This window comes from Bombina bombina, chromosome 1, assembly GCF_027579735.1.
Source record: "Bombina bombina isolate aBomBom1 chromosome 1, aBomBom1.pri, whole genome shotgun sequence".
Taxonomy (NCBI): Eukaryota; Metazoa; Chordata; class Amphibia; order Anura; family Bombinatoridae; genus Bombina; species Bombina bombina.
In genome coordinates, this window is record NC_069499.1 from 705,190,083 (window position 1) to 705,205,659 (window position 15,577).

Genomic DNA, 15,577 nt, shown 5'->3' on the forward strand with positions numbered 1-15,577 from the left:
TACAACAATTTTAAACTAATTACACCTACTCTAAGCCCCCTAATAAAATAACAAAGACCCCCAAAATAAAAAAATGCCCTACCCTATTCAAAATTACAAAAGTTCAAAGCTCCTTTACCTTACCAGCCCTGAACAGGGCCCTTTGCGGGGCATGCCCCAAAGAATTCAGCTCTTTTGCCTGTAAAAAAAAAACATACAATACCCCCCCCCAACATTACAACCCACCACCCACATACCCCTAATCTAACCCAAACCCCCCTTAAATAAACCTGACACTAAGCCCCTGAAGATCTTCCTACCTTGTCTTCACCATGCCAGGTTCACCGATCGATCCAGAAGAGCCTCCGATGTCTTGATCCAAGCCCAAGCGGGGGGCTGAAGAGTGACGTCCATCCTCCGGCTGAAGTCTTGATCCAAGCGGGCAGAAGAGGACATCCAGACCTGCAAACATCTTCATCCAAGCCACATCTTCTATGTTCTTCAATCCGATGACGACCGGCTGATCTTCAAGACCTCCATCGCGGATCCATCCTTCTTCTCCGACGACTTCCCGACGAATGACGATTCCTTTAAGGGACATCATCCAAGATGGCGTCCCTCGAATTCCGATTGGCTGATAGGATTCTATCAGCCAATCGGAATTAAGGTAGGAAAATTCAGAATCAAGTTCAATCCGATTGGCTGATTCAATCAGCCAATCAGATAGAGCTTGCATTCTATTGGCTGTTCCGATCTGACCGTTATTCCGCGTCGGCTTGGAAGAAGATGGCTCCGCTCCGCTCCAGAAGAAAGAAGATTGAAGATGCGGCTTGATAGAAGACTTCAGCCCGATGATGGATTTCTTCAGCCGCCGCTTGGATCCAGACTTCAGCCCGAGAATGGACGTCACTCTTCAGCTTGGATCAAGACTTCCGAGGACCGATCGGTGAACCTGGTATGGGGAAGATAAGGTAGGAAGATCTTCAGGGGCTTAGTGTTTATTTAAGGGGGGTTTGGGTTAGATTAGGGGTATGTGGGTGGTGGGTTGTAATGTTGGGGGGGGTATTGTATGTGTTTTTTTTACAGGCAAAAGAGCTGAATTCTTTGGGGCATGCCCCGCAAAGGGCCCTGTTCAGGGCTGGTAAGGTAAAGGAGCTTTGAACTTTTTTAATTTAGAATAGGGTAGGGCATTTTTTATTTTGGGGGGCTTTGTTATTTTATTAGGGGGCTTAGAGTAGGTGTAATTAGTTTAAAATTGTTGTAATATTTTTCTAATGTTTGTAAATATTTTTTTATTTTTTGTAACTTAGTTCTTTTTATTTTTTGTACTTTAGTTAGTTTATTTCATTGTATTTAATTGTAGTTATTTGTAGGTATTGTATTTAATTAATTTATTGATAGTGTAGTGTTAGGTTTAATTGTAGATAATTGTAGATATTGTATTTAATTAATTTATTGATAGTGTAGTGTTAGGTTTAATTGTAGATAATTGTAGATATTGTATTTAATTAATTTATTGATAGTGTAGTGTTAGGTTTAATTGTAGATAATTGTAGATATTGTATTTAATTAATTTATTGATAGTGTAGTGTTAGGTTTAATTGTAACTTAGGTTAGGATTTATTTTACAGGTAATTTTGTAATTATTTTAACTATTTTAGCTATTAAATAGTTCTTAACTATTTAATAGCTATTGTACCTGGTTAAAATAAATACAAAGTTACCTGTAAAATAAATATTAATCCTAAAATAGCTACAATATAATTATAATTTATATTTTAGCTATATTAGGATTTATTTTACAGGTAAGTATTTAGATTTAAATAGGAATAATTTATTTAATAAGAGTTAATTTATTTTGTTAGAATAAAATTATATTTAACTTAGGGGGGTGTTAGGGTTAGGGTTAATATTAGCTTTAGGGGTTAAAATATTTATTAGAGTAGCGGTGAGCTCCGATCGGCAGATTAGGGGTTAATACTTGAAGTTAGGTGTCAGCGATGTTAGGGAGGGCAGATTAGTGGTTAATACTATTTATTATAGGGTTATTGAGGCGGGAGTGAGGCGGATTAGGGGTTAATAACTTTATTATAATAGCGGTGCGGTCCGCTCGGCAGATTAGGGGTTAATAAGTGTAGGCAGGTGGAGGCGACGTTGTGGGGGGCAGATTAGGGGTTAATAAATATAATATAGGGGTCGGCAGTGTTAGGGGCAGCAGATTAGGGGTACATAGCTATAATGTAGGTGGCGGCGCTTTGCGGTTGGCAGATTAGGGGTTAATTATTGTAAGTAGCTGGCGGTGACGTTGTGGGGGGCAGGTTAGGGGTTAATAAATATAATATAGGGGTCGGCGGTGTTAGGGGCAGCAGATTAGGGGTACATAAGTATAACGTAGGTGGCGGTCGGCAGATTAGGGGTTAAAAAAATGTAATCGAGTGGCGGCGATGTGGGGGGACCTCGTTTTAGGGGTGCATAGGTAGTTTATGGGTGTTAGTGTACTTTAGAGCACAGTAGTTAAGAGCTTTATGAACCGGCGTTTGCCCAGAAAGCTCTTAACTACTGACTTTTTTCTGCGGCTGGAGTTTTGTCGTTAGATTTCTAACGCTCACTTCAGCCACGACTCTAAATACCAGAGTTAGAAAGATCCCATTGAAAAGATAGGATACGCAATTGACGTAAGGGGATCTGCGGTATGGAAAAGTCGCGGCTGAAAAGTGAGCGTTAGACCCTTTAATGACTGACTCCAAATACCAGAGGGCGGTAAAAACCAGCGTTAGGAGCCTCTAACGCTGGTTTTGACGGCTACCGCCCAACTCTAGATCTAGGCCTTAGGATTTATATTTATTTTACAGGTAACTTTGTATTTATGTTAGCTAGTTAGAATAGTTATTAAATAGTTATTAACTATTTAATAACTACCTAGCTAAAAGAAATACAAAATTACCTGTAAAATAAATCCTAAACTAAGTTACAATTAAACCTAACACTACACTATCATTAAATTAATAAAATAAATTACCTACACATAACTACAATTAAATACAATTAAATAAACTAACTAAATTATAAAAAAAAACTAAGTTACAAAAAAATAAAAAAAAATAAGTTACAAACATTTAAAAAATATTACAACAATTTTAAGCTACTTACACCTAATCTAAGCCCCCTAATAAAATAACAAAGCCTCCCAAAATAAAAAAATGCCCTACCCTATTCTACATTAAAAAGTTAATAGCTCTATTACCTTACCAGCCCTTAAAAGGGCCTTTTGCGGGGCATGCCTCAAATAATTCAGCTCTTTTCCCTGTAAAAAAAATACAACCCCCCCAACATTAAAACCCACCACCCACATACCCCTAATCTAACCCAAACCCCCCTTAAATAAACCTAACACTACCCCCCTGAATATCATCCTACCTTAAGCCGTCTTCAGACAGCCGACCACCGATGGAACAGAAGAGGAGATCCACAGCGGCCGAAGTCTTCATCCAAGGGGCGCTGAAGAAGTCTTCCATCCGATTGAAGTCATCATCCAGGCAGCGTCTTCAATCTCCATCCATCCGGAGCGGAGCCATCTTCAGATGAGCCGAGATGGAGCCATCTTCTTCCACCGACGACTGAACGACTAATGACGGTTCCTTTAAGTGACGTCATACAAGATGGCATCCCTCGAATTCTGATTGGCTGATAGGATTCTATCTAGGTAGGAAAAATCTGATTGGCTGATTAAATCAGCCAATCCGATTGAAGTACAATCTGATTGGCTGATCCAATCAGCCAATCAGATTGAGCTCGCATTCTATTGGCTGATCAGAACAGCAGCGAGATCGGATGAGTGATAACTATCACAGTCCGCTGCTCATCGCCCCGTACTTGGTGCGCAGCTTTTTGACAGCTTTTTTGATAACTTTGGCGAGATTTTTCAGGTCCGCGGCGTCGATGGTAGGCGAGCTTAGGCGGGCGTATTGGGCCGGAGAAGGCAGGTAAGTAGACATGTTGATAACTAGGCCTCCATGTCTCCAGTTTGAATACCTAGTGAGATTTTTTGTATCCCAAAGCATTTCACATCTGACTTTTTGGCTTCATGAACATGTAAAAAGTGGTTTGCCACACTTAACAATTTTTTTTTACCATTTTCAAGGTCTTTCTTGGCTGATTTGATATTTTTCAAATGTTCCAATATTCTAACTTTGAACTTTCTTGAGGTCATCCCAACATAGATCAAATTGCCTTCTGTGTTACAGTCCATGTAATCTTGGATGTGATAAGTTTTTCCAAATCTGTCAGTAATGGATTTATTTTTTCCACATTTTGACACATGGAACAGGAGTGACAGATAAAATTGCCTGATGCCTTTCTTACTGTCAAAATTACTACGAATCACTATCTCCTTCAAATTCTTGGTCCTTCTATATCCCACTTGCATGTACTCTGTACCGAGCATCTCTGCTAGTATTGGGTCTGCCTTGATGATACCCAGATGTGTATTTATAATCTGTACCACTGTGTCAGATTGAGCATTATAAGTCATTATCAGTCTAGTCTTGTCATCTCTTGCTTTAGCTTTGGGTGTAAGGAGGTCTTTCCTAATAGTATGTAATGCCCTCCTTTGGGCTATTTTTAAGGGCCTCTTGCTATAGCTTCTGGATAACAGTCTGACTTCCAATTCTTTTGCTCTAATTTTGAACATTTCCAGATTGGTATAGTTCCTCCTGATTCTTAGAAACTCTCCGATGTGAGGTGAGTGAGCACTTGAGTGGTGCAGAATCGTATTTGTAGCCATATCTTTCCTGTATAGGTCTGTATGAATCTCCCCATTGGGTTGTTTGATTATTTTCAAATCCAAAAATGTGACCTCATTACTGTCGATCTGCCATGTCAGTTTAATGTTTAGATTGTTCTTGTTGAAATCATTCAAGAATTCTTCCAGTATGGTTTGGGGTCCCTCCCACATAAATGAAATGTCATCTATACACCTGAGCCAGATGGGAATGTAGTCAGTATATTTAGATTTTTCATCTATAAATACTACATGTTGTTCCCAGCAGCCCAAGAACAAATTTGCATATGTGGGGGGCGCATGCTGTACCCATTTTGATACCCCTGATCTGAAGGTAGAATTGTTTGTCAAACACAAAGAAGTTGTGCTTGAGCACACAATCCAGAAGTTTAAGAATAAATCTGTCATGAAGAAAGTCTTCTTCTGAAAATGTGGATAAAAATTGTTCAACAGCTTTAATTCCAAGATCATGGCCAATGCTAGTATATAATGCTTCTACATCTGTGGTTACCATGAAGGTCGAGGTATTAGCTGTAACATTTTCCAGTAACTGAAGTACCTCCATGGTATCCCTGACAAAAGAAGGTAAAGTATGTACATATTCTCTTAATCGAAAATTCACAATCTGCCTGGCTCTCTCTGTGAGATTGCCCACTCCAGATACAATGGGATGTCCTGGAGGGTTTTTGATATCTACAATCTCTGCTAGTATTGGGTCTGCCTTGATGATACCCAGATGTGTATTTATAATCTGTACCACTGTGTCAGATTGAGCATTATAAGTCATTATCAGTCTAGTCTTGTCATCTCTTGCTTTAGCTTTGGGTGTAAGGAGGTCTTTCCTAATAGTATGTAATGCCCTCCTTTGGGCTATTTTTAAGGGCCTCTTGCTATAGCTTCTGGATAACAGTCTGACTTCCAGTTCTTTTGCTCTAATTTTGAACATTTCCAGATTGGTATAGTTCCTCCTGATTCTTAGAAACTCTCCGATGTGAGGTGAGTGAGCACTTGAGTGGTGCAGAATCGTATTTGTAGCCATATCTTTCCTGTATAGGTCTGTATGAATCTCCCCATTGGGTTGTTTGATTATTTTCAAATCCAAAAATGTGACCTCATTACTGTCGATCTGCCATGTCAGTTTAATGTTTAGATTGTTCTTGTTTAAATCATTCAAGAATTCTTCCAGTATGGTTTGGGGTCCCTCCCACATAAATGAAATGTCATCTATACACCTGAGCCAGATGGGAATGTAGTCAGTATATTTAGATTTTTCATCTATAAATACTACATGTTGTTCCCAGCAGCCCAAGAACAAATTTGCATATGTGGGGGGCGCATGCTGTACCCATTTTGATACCCCTGATCTGAAGGTAGAATTGTTTGTCAAACACAAAGAAGTTGTGCTTGAGCACACAATCCAGAAGTTTAAGAATAAATCTGTCATGAAGAAAGTCTTCTTCTGAAAATGTGGATAAAAATTGTTCAACAGCTTTAATTCCAAGATCATGGCCAATGCTAGTATATAATGCTTCTACATCTGTGGTTACCATGAAGGTCGAGGTATTAGCTGTAACATTTTCCAGTAACTGAAGTACCTCCATGGTATCCCTGACAAAAGAAGGTAAAGTATGTACATATTCTCTTAATCGAAAATTCACAATCTGCCTGGCTCTCTCTGTGAGATTGCCCACTCCAGATACAATGGGATGTCCTGGAGGGTTTTTGATATCTACAATCTCTGCTAGTATTGGGTCTGCCTTGATGATACCCAGATGTGTATTTATAATCTGTACCACTGTGTCAGATTGAGCATTATAAGTCATTATCAGTCTAGTCTTGTCATCTCTTGCTTTAGCTTTGGGTGTAAGGAGGTCTTTCCTAATAGTATGTAATGCCCTCCTTTGGGCTATTTTTAAGGGCCTCTTGCTATAGCTTCTGGATAACAGTCTGACTTCCAGTTCTTTTGCTCTAATTTTGAACATTTCCAGATTGGTATAGTTCCTCCTGATTCTTAGAAACTCTCCGATGTGAGGTGAGTGAGCACTTGAGTGGTGCAGAATCTTATTTGTAGCCATATCTTTCCTGTATAGGTCTGTATGAATCTCCCCATTGGGTTGTTTGATTATTTTCAAATCCAAAAATGTGACCTCATTACTGTCGATCTGCCATGTCAGTTTAATGTTTAGATTGTTCTTGTTTAAATCATTCAAGAATTCTTCCAGTATGGTTTGGGGTCCCTCCCACATAAATGAAATGTCATCTATACACCTGAGCCAGATGGGAATGTAGTCAGTATATTTAGATTTTTCATCTATAAATACTACATGTTGTTCCCAGCAGCCCAAGAACAAATTTGCATATGTGGGGGGCGCATGCTGTACCCATTTTGATACCCCTGATATGAAGGTAGAATTGTTTGTCAAACACAAAGAAGTTGTGCTTGAGCACACAATCCAGAAGTTTAAGAATAAATCTGTCATGAAGAAAGTCTTCTTCTGAAAATGTGGATAAAAATTGTTCAACAGCTTTAATTCCAAGATCATGGCCAATGCTAGTATATAATGCTTCTACATCTGTGGTTACCATGAAGGTCGAGGTATTAGCTGTAACATTTTCCAGTAACTGAAGTACCTCCATGGTATCCCTGACAAAAGAAGGTAAAGTATGTACATATTCTCTTAATCGAAAATTCACAATCTGCCTGGCTCTCTCTGTGAGATTGCCCACTCCAGATACAATGGGATGTCCTGGAGGGTTTTTGATATCTTTGTGGACTTTGGGAATGAAATAGAATGTTGAAGTTTAGGGATTTTGGACTGAAAGGAATTTCTTTTCTTTAGAGTTGATGATCTCATCTTTATAAGCGTCATTTAGAATATTTTCATATTCCTTGAGATAGTTTTCAGTGGGGTTAAACACCAATCATTTGTAACATTTATCATTCCTTAATTGTTTATTTACCTCTCGTATATAGAGGTGTGTGGGCCAGATCACCACATTCCCTCCTTTGTCCGAGTTACAGATTATTATATCATCCCATTTTCTGATTTGTTTTAATGCTTCCTTTTCTCCTGATGTCAGGTTCTGTATCTTAGGTACTGGGGTCAGATTGTTAATTTCTTCACATACAATATCATTGAACACTTGAATGTTTCTATTTTGGTTCATCTTGGGTAAATAACATGATTTGTTTTTAATTTGTTCTCTCCAGTCTTTTAGGGTATTGGGATGGTCATTGGTTCCTAGTAATGCTTCCATATTTAATAATGTTGACATTTCTTTTTCTGACCATATGGTGTTATCATTGTCAGTATCTTTTTTCCTCATAAATTGTTTTTTGAGGACTAATTTTCTTAAGAAGAGTTGTATATCCTTCACAACTTCAAATTTGTCTAACTGGTTATTTGGGCAAAATGACATGCCCTTGGATAGTACACTCATGTGGTCACTAGAAAGTATTTTGTCAGATAAATTAATCATTTTTAATGTGTCAGTCTTATCTTTGAGAACGGGCTCTCTGAGCGTTTGTATGGTTTCCAGTGTTTTGCATCCCTTTTTTGTTTGTCTTTGTTCTTGACCTGTTTGGTTTTTGGTCTTGCCCCAGCCTCCTTTCCTGGTGGGTTTCCCGTTGAAGAGGCATCTTCCTCTAAATTTTTTTCTCTTTTGTTTCTTCCTTGTCTAGTTTCCATATTAGAGATAGAAGGAGTACCCTCTTCATTTTCATTCTCACTGATATTAGTATCTGATTCTTCACTTTCCGTTTCGGAGATGTTACTCTCTATTATTTGCACTCTTGGATGTCCCCTACTGTTGCTAGGACCAAACTTCTTGCCCCATTTCTATACTCTTTTGTTGGAGAAATAAGCTATACCTCTGTTGAGTTTGACCGGTTTGTTATTTTTAATTTCAAGTTCATAATTATCTAATTCTTTCTGGAATTTTTTATACCTGGTCTCAAAGACTTGTAAACTCTCAAATTCCTTCAGTTTGTTGTTCTGTTCTTTAATTAACTCCTCTAATATGTCATGTTCTGCATTATCATGCTTTATCAAAATCTTCATTATTTTGACAGAACATTCAGACAGGGTCTCTTCCTATTCAGTATTTAAATTAGGGTCCTTAAACTTGAAGGCCGGAAAGATCTGAATTCTTAACCCTCTAGGGATCAGTTTTTTTCTCATAGTTTAGACACACCTATCCTCAAAAAACCTTCTCTCGATCCAACCTCCCCATCCAACTACCGCCCTAGTTCCCTATCCCCTCTTGCCTCAAAGCTTCTTGAAAAGCTAGTATATGTACGTCTATCCCATTTCCTTACATTAAACTCCCTCCTTGATCCACTGCAATCTGGATTTTACCCCCTTCACTCAACAGAGACAGCAATTGTTAAGGTTACCAACTACCTACTTACAGCAACATCCAAAGGCCACTTCTCTCTACTTATGCTCCTTGATCTGTCTGCAGCCTTTGACACTGTCGACCACCCTCTTTTGCTCCATACCCTCCAATCCTTCGGCATCTGCGACACGGCTCTCTCTTGGTTCTCTTCCTATATATCTAACCGTACCTTTAGTGTAGCCTTCCCTGGGGCATCCTCTGCCTCGTTACCCCTTTCCGATAGGGTACCGCAAGGCTCTGTCCTCGGTCCCCTTCTCTTCTCAATCTAAACGTCCTCATTAGGTTCCTTAATACAGTCCCACCGGTTTCACTATCATCTGTATGCAGACGATACCCAAATCTACCTCTCTGCACCAGAACTATCTCCTTCCTTGCTAACCCATGTCACTAACTGTCTCTCATATCTCATCTTGGATGTCCTCTCACTGCCTCAAGCTAAATCTCTCCAAAACTGAGCTCCTTATTTCCCCCCCTTCTTCCAAAATCTCCACACCCCATGTCTCTAACACTGTTGATAACTCCATCATTACCCCAACCTCACATGCCCGATGTCTTGGGGTCACACTTGACTCAGATCTTTCTTTCACTCCTCACATTCAGTCCTTGGCCAAAGCCTGCCCCTTTAGCTTAAAAACATTGCTAAAAACATTGCTAAAATCAGACATTTCCTTACACAAGACACAACTAAGATTTTAATCCACTCTCTCATCCTTTCCCGCCTCAACTACTGCAACTCCATTCTCTCTGGTCTCCCTAGCTGCCGCCTAGCTTCTTTACAATCCATAATGAATGCCTCTGCCAGGCTCATTTTCCTTACACGTAGCTCCTCATCTGCCGCACCTCTCTGCCAATCCATTCACTGGCTTCCTCTTGCCTCCAGGATTAAACACAAAATTCTCACTCTGACTTATAAAGTCCTCAATTGCATTGCTCCCCCCCTACATCTCAGACCTTGTCTCCAGATACTCTCCCTCCCGACCCCTTCGCTCAGCTCATGATCTCCTACTCTCCTTCTCTCTTGTTACCTCCTCACATTTAAAAGATTTTTTCCAGACTGGCTCCCATCTTATGGAACTCACTCCACAAGGCTCTCCCCTAGTTTTAAAAGCTTCAAATGCTCCCTGAAGACTCTACTATTCAGGGACTCATACAACCTACACTAACTTTCCTATCTCCATTGCTATCCACTTAAACCCCATAGCATGTAAGCCTATGAGCCCAGCTGTTTGTAGTCCACCTTCATAAGAGCCGACTACAACAGTGCAACTCTCGGTAGGACCCTATACCCATTTGATCCCTGTAATAGTTTTTTTATATACCATATATGTTCATAGCGCTGCGGAACCTATTAGCGCTCTACAAATACCTAATAATAATAATCACACCTCTCTACTACTCGAGCCATTATTGCATCATGTTTTAAGAGTGTCAAAATAAATATTATGTTTTATTACAAAGCGTGCAGCATATCTTCTTTTTACTTATATACATATACAGACATATTTAGAAATGTATTTGTGTGCATCTTTTTGTTAAAGCCTTTTGCATCGATTTATTTTGAGGACCTCATATCTTTGAGCCTTTATAACTTTTTTTTGCAACATTTTTTTAAAATAATTTTTTTCAGATAGTGTTATTATGAGTGTAACTGTACTTTTAAATGTATTTTTGACAGTAACAGTAACCAGAGCTCTGTAATCATTCTAGGGTAAATCACGATTACACCCATGTGTTCACATTTACTTGTAATATGAGAGCTACTTCCAATACATGCCGTGATATAACCAATATCGCTCTTGTGAAAACAACGTGCTATTTGTAATATGGCTCCTATTTTTTATTTGCCTGCTTTATACATGCAGGAAGATTAATTTTAATTGTTGAGGATCACTACTGGTCACATGGGCACGCCTATTTCAGTTTAAAATGTGCTTATTCTGACTGGCTTTATAAGCGATCTTTGAGCCTACAACAGCCATGCATTTACAAATAATATATTCAGTTTATAATGGGAAACATAACAGTTTTAAATGGACAGTAAAGTCAAAATAAAACTTTCATGATTCAGATAGAGCATGCAATTTTAAACAACTTTCCAATTTACTTCTATTATGAAATTTTCTGTTTTCTCTTGGTATCTTTTGTTGAAAAGCATACCTAGTTAGGCTCAGGTGAAGCAATGCACTACTGGAAGCTAGCTGGCGATTGGTGGCTAAACATATATGACTCTTGTCATTTGCTTGCTTGATATGATCACCTAGTACATAGTAGTGCATTTTTGCTCGTTCAACAAAGGATACCAAGAGAATGAAGCAAATTTGATGATAGATGTAAACTGGAAATGTGTTTAAAAGTATATGCTTTATCTGAATCATGGAAGAATAATGTTAGGTTTCGTGTCCCTTTAAATCATATATTTTGTATGCATGTCTTTTGAGGTGCAGTGTTTAATCTGATATCTACTTTACATATAAAAAAAATTATTTAAAGGGACATAATTATATGCTAAATTACTTGAAAGTGATGCAGCATAACTATAAAAAGCTGACACGAAAATATCACCTGAACACCTCTACGTAAAAAGGAAAGCTATTTTACATCAAACTTTCTTCAGCTCACCAGAGTAAGTGCTCATACTTCAGTTGCTGTAAAGCTGCAAGTTTAAAAAAAAAAAAAAAATGACAATAGTCAACCAGCATCAGCAGTGCTGAGGTCATGCAATTAAATCTCATGAGATTTTACAGTAAACTTCCTGAAAATGAATAGGAAAATAACATGACTGTGCCCGCACATGCCAAATGCACACCCCTCTTTAGAGTGGGGTGTAAATATTTAGGACATTTTTAGGTAAATATCTTTCTTTTTTACATAGAGATTCCAGGTGATATTTTATAATCAGCTTTTTACAGCTATGCTGTATCACTTTTTAAATGCTTCAACATTTGGGTATCATGGCCCTTTAATGTAATTTTACCTAGTCATTCACATCAATTACACAGAGAAAGTCATTTTTTATGCTAAGGATTTTTTTGTAAAAAAGAACAATAAACACAATTATTTCAATTTGAAAGTCTGCAGGAGTTTTAAGTTCATAACTGTTGATCAATACAATTCATTTGAGTAACTGAATGGTTACAAGCAAAAATTGGCACGTAATGTACTATTCGGGTATGGATTTCAATCTTTCCAGTTATGCACATGTTGGGTTTCTATTTGACATGGTATATTGCACTATCGTGCACAGAGTTTTATGAAGTAGATTAGTTTGAGAATTTGTTATTTCCTCAAACCATGTGCACAATTTCTTTCTTATAGTTACTTAATATATCAAGTCTTCAAATAACGTTTTATGTTGAAAATACTTTCGTCTCGCAATGAACTGCATACTTACTGGAGGTCAAATACTGTTAACTTTCATATATTGCACAAGAACATAATAATTTTTTTCAATGTAACTCAGTTGATTTACTTGCTGCCACAACATAAATGCAGGAACATTTGATTTCAAGTGCCAGTGCCTTTAGATCTTAAGTAAATAAATATTTTCTCCATGTTCTCCTCGTACCTATCATACCAGAAATATGATTGTATGTTCTACAAGACACTTTCATTGTGTCTAAAATATCTGCATATAAAATTATGCTATAAAATGTTGAGGACATAAGTTAGTAATGTGTAACAAATCATGAATAGTACGGTAACCATTTAACATCTAGCAAAATATTTAACATTAGTTCTTCCTTGATTTAGGAATTATTTCATTTTAATGGTATTATTATTATTATCATCATCAGATATTTGTAGAGCGCTAACAGATTCCGCAGCGCTATGCATAGGTGGTATATAAAAACAATTACAGGGTTCAAATGGGTAGAGGGTCCTGCCGAGAGTTGCACTGTTGTAGTCAGCTCTTATGAAGGTGGACTACAAACAGCTGGGCTCATAGGCTTACATGCTATGGTTATAAGTGAGCAAAGATCCCAATGAGGGAACAAAAGGGGCGCGCTGAAAAACCGATGATAGATATGTGCAGTGTGAGTTTACCACAGTCCGTTTCTCATTGGAACCAAATCAATCTCCAACTTGCATAGCGTGATTGATATGCGGACAGTGATACAGAGGCCGCTCCACTTGTACCCGATGTGTAGGGAGATCTAAACAGATGGCAAAAAAGAAAGAGGGCGCCTCATAGTGTAATACGTTCCCAATACGGAGATATGATGTAAAATAGCAAGGCTTACCGGAAAAAGTTGCACCGTGCTCTGACCGGTGCCTACAGGCAGACTAATGCTCAATAGTGGTTAGTGAACTGAAACAGGATGATGTCCGACCCAATAGTCAGCTGTTCCAGGTCTGAGATGTCAACAGTTATAGAGACATGTGGTGTGGAGATTTTGGAAGAAGGGGGGGAAATAAGGAGCTCAGTTTTGGAGAGATTTAGCTTGAGGTAGTGAGAGGACATCCAAGATGAGATATGAGAAAGACAGTTAGTGACACGGGTTACAAGTTTAGCACTATTTAGCACTTCACTATAGAGCTAATTGCACTACATGTAAACGTGTTGCGCTTGTCAGGTTACACTGGTATTACGAGTTGAAAGTTAAAAGTTATCACGCTTGCACTAACCTGACAAGTGCAAATATCCGAAGTTAGAATATTGCATGCACCAAATACAGAGAGAGATGTGATGAATCACATCTAAGTAGCGTCAATCCTTTAAATAATATGAAAGATATATATATATATATATATATATATATATATATATATATATATAAAACAATAAATGTATAATAAGGAAAATGCACTTAAATAATAAATATAGTACAACTTATAAACACTATATAAATATTCAAGTCCAATATGTGCAATGAAAGCACCAGAATCCGGCTGCTCCTCTAAGACAGGTGAATCCACAGACCTTGATTGTATACACAGAATCTAAAAGACAGAGGAGAGGAGCGCAGACTCAAATGCAGAGTATAAAACATTTTTAATAAAAGTCACACAGACAAATGGCAACTCACAAGAAGTAAAAGTTAAAATAGCATATCGTGTATCATATACACAAGAAAAACTTATCCCCTCAGCGTGTATATCACCAGGACGGCTCCAGGAAAACAGAGGTGCTGCTGTGTTCTCCCCTAGACTCCAGATCCAGGCTGGTAGTTAGACAATTTAGTAGTCCGTTTCCGAGATAAACTGATTAGTGAAAATTTGCACTGATAGGGTGACAAGCTAACACTTACATAAATTGAAGACACAAACGCAAACAGTTTGATTCATTCAAACAGATCCTTGCACTCATACCACACAGTTCCTAGCTGCAGACACAGAACTAGGGCGGCCTCACAGGATCGATAGGCTGAAAAAAGTGGGCGGGGCTCTACGCGTATCGTCCCAGCAACGTAGGGACTTTCTCTAGAGTGATAGAATCGGATAATGCATTGATCTTTAAAGGAGGTATGTATTGACACTCCCACATATGCCACCAATGGGTGAACAGTAACCAGTGACTCACAGAGACATCAGATAAAGACATCATCTGAGTATCGTGGCAAAAATAAGTTATTGAAGTGATCTTGTATAATGCAAAATTGTAGATACAGAGGCAAATACAAAAAACACATGCAGTGTATAGATATCAAACAAAAGTATTTCGATAGTAAACAAATATTGATAATAATTAAAAAATACGCTGTTTGTTATAAATAGACCAATATGATGAAGCATTGCATACCTAATAATCATATACATTTCCCTAAAAATGTTGGAAATGAAAAACATACTTAAAAAACAGGCTGACATTAAATATGACTCCTAAAGATAAGCAGAATAATTAACACTACATAATAAAAAATTCCATAGACTAAAAAATACACACAAATTACACACAATAAATGACTTAAAAACCTCATACATGTAATTGATAAAACTAATAAAAAATGGGATTTCCTAGTGAATAGTATATATATGAGGTAAAATGTAGGTTAACTCACATTTACAGACCAACTGATAAACTACATATGTAGTATGGCACGTGCACCTATCTTTGCATAGGTATTTTTTGGTTCCATTGAAATTAGAAAAGTAAGTGGTATTGTGATCTATTAGGGGGCATAGTACACAATCAGATGTTTTGCAAGGATATAAGCCATTTTTACCCCCACACCAATTACTGATTGATCCAAAATTCTAGAAGATAGTAAGAAAAGGGTGGATATGATGGATAGAGCTTCCCTTATAAACAATACCCAGAGTCGTAACAATAAATTCCATAAAGATAGACAAAACTGTCCTAAATTTGTCACTCAGTATAACAACCAGCATTTCAAGATCCAAAATTTCCTTATTATATTAAGATATCAAAAACTACATTGCCCCCACTAAGTTAAGAAATACTAAAAATAATTTTGGATC